Here is a 2500-nt window from a genome sequence, read left to right as displayed (position 1 = left end):
CATGAAGTGGTCAGGTGACGGTCCATTACCATGAAGTGGTCAGGTGACGATACATTGCCATGTAGTGGTCAGGTGAGGATACATTACCATGAAGTGGTCAGGTGACGATACATTGCCATGTAGTGGTCAGGTGAGGATACATTACCATGTAGTGGTCAGGTGAGGATACATTGCCATGTAGTGGTCAGGTGACGATCCATTACCATGAAGTGGTCAGGTAACGATACATTGCCATGTAGTGGTCAGGTAACGATACATTACCATGAAGTGGTCAGGTGACGATACATTGCCATGTAGTGGTCAGGTAACGATACATTACCATGTAGTGGTCAGGTAACGATACATTACCATGAAGTGGTCAGGTGACGATACATTACCATGAAGTGGTCAGGTGACGATCCATTACCATGAAGTGGTCAGGTGACGATCCATTACCATGAAGTGGTCAGGTGACGACCCATTACCATGAAGTGGTCAGGTGACGATCCATTACCATGAAGTGGTCAGGTGACGATACATTACCATGAAGTGGTCAGGTGACGATCCATTACCATGAAGTGGTCAGGTGACGATACATTACCAGGATGTGGTCAGGTGACGATCCATTACCAGGATGTGGTCAGGTGACGACCAATTACCATGAAGTGGTCAGGTGACGGTCCATTACCATGAAGTGGTCAGGTGACGATACATTACCATGAAGTGGTCAGGTGACGATCCATTACCATGAAGTGGTCAGGTGACGGTCCATTACCATGAAGTGGTCAGGTGACGATCCATTACCATGAAGTGGTCAGGTGACGATCCATTACCATGAAGTGGTCAGGTGACGATACATTACCATGAAGTGGTCAGGTGACGATCCCTCATGATGTAATGGGATAAACGTTTTCTTTCATTTCATTGCATCACTATCTGTTGACTGACCACACTGGACAGTGAAATGCACTCTTTCTCTGTGTTCGACCCCCCTTTTTCTCTCCTTCCTGTCGGACTCTCTGTCTCTGTCTCTGTTTCTGCCTCTCTCTCTCTCTGTCTCTGTCTCTCTCTCTCACTCTCTCTCTCTTTCTCTCTCCCTCTGCTTCTAAGACGAGACGAAGGTATTTAAGGGTGATCCCGAAACAAAGCCAAATTCTGCAGTCTGGGTCTTGCCATATGAGAATCCACCTGTAAAATCTTAAAGATCCAGGAATGCGGGCAAACAAACGGTGCTTATTTCTTTTCGAAATCCGGCAATATATCCACCACACCACGTCCAGACAGAAAGACAATGATATCAAAACAGAATGCCAAGCATTGACCGCAGAGTCTTTGAGGCATGGTGCAGACAGTGTCCTCACAGTGGAACCCAGAGTCTCCTGCTGCATCATGACAATGCCAGTGCACACTCTGCAGCAACAACTGTTGACCTGGTGGAATGTAGTTCACAGCTGGTCACATACCACCCATATTTTCTCGATTGATTTCCGTGTGGTTACTTCCTGTTCCTATGAGACAGGTGACAGCTGAGAGGAAGGCAGTTCCGGAGTGCTGAGGATGTTGGAGATTTCTTCAATGGCGTTTTTTTGTTGTTTTTTTTTTGGGGGGGGGGGGGGATATACTTACTCAGCGCGATCAGGTGTCATGAACACGTGGTTTAAAAGAATGGGAAAATGCCTGAAAACTGAAGGAGATACATCAGTAAGTCATTTCTTCTGCTTCTTCTTCTGCGTTCACTCGTATGCACACGAGTGGGGTTTTACGTGTATGACCGTTTTTACCCCGCCATGTAGGCAGCCATACTCCGTTTTCGGGGGTGTGCATGCAGGGTATGTTCATGTTTCCATAACCCACCGAACGCTGACATGGATTACAGGATCTTTAACGTGCGTATTTGATCTTCTGCTTGCATATACACACGAAGGGGGTTCAGGCACTAGCAGGTCTGCACATATGTTGACCTGGGAGATCGTAAAAATCTCCACCCTTTACCCACCAGGCGCCGTCACCGTGATTCGAACCCAGGACCCTCAGATTGAACGTCCAACGCTTTAAACACTCGGCTATTGCGCCCGTCAGTAAGTCATTTTATGTGTAAGTAAGCCCACATGGCTGAATTCAGATATCTGTCGAGCGCCCCACGCATTATGTGTACACAAGAAATAGGCACATTGCATAAGTATTAAGTATCTACTGACTTTAGACAGCAATTAGTTTTATCTTGTGCGAGAATATATGAACCTGTCTGACGATGTTCCTTTTCGTTTTTGTTTAACAAACAATTTCCAACTTATGTAAGACTATCATTTGAAACCTTGCCATTTTGCAGGTATAATTTCCTGGCTTTGCTCCACATACTTGTCGTAGTATATGATAGCCCTATTGCTCAGATAAAGGAACGTGCAATTTGTGATTTCCTGCACGTGTCTTGCAATTTTTGTCAGCCCTGTCAGCCCATTCATTGTGTGGACTACCAAGACGTCAGGGAACCCAGCAAAACTAATCTATATTCCTCTAAATA

The sequence above is a fragment of the Babylonia areolata genome, chromosome 1 (genome assembly GCF_041734735.1).
Source record: "Babylonia areolata isolate BAREFJ2019XMU chromosome 1, ASM4173473v1, whole genome shotgun sequence".
Classification (NCBI taxonomy): Eukaryota; Metazoa; Mollusca; class Gastropoda; order Neogastropoda; family Buccinidae; genus Babylonia; species Babylonia areolata.
Note: the sequence above shows the minus strand (reverse complement) of the source record.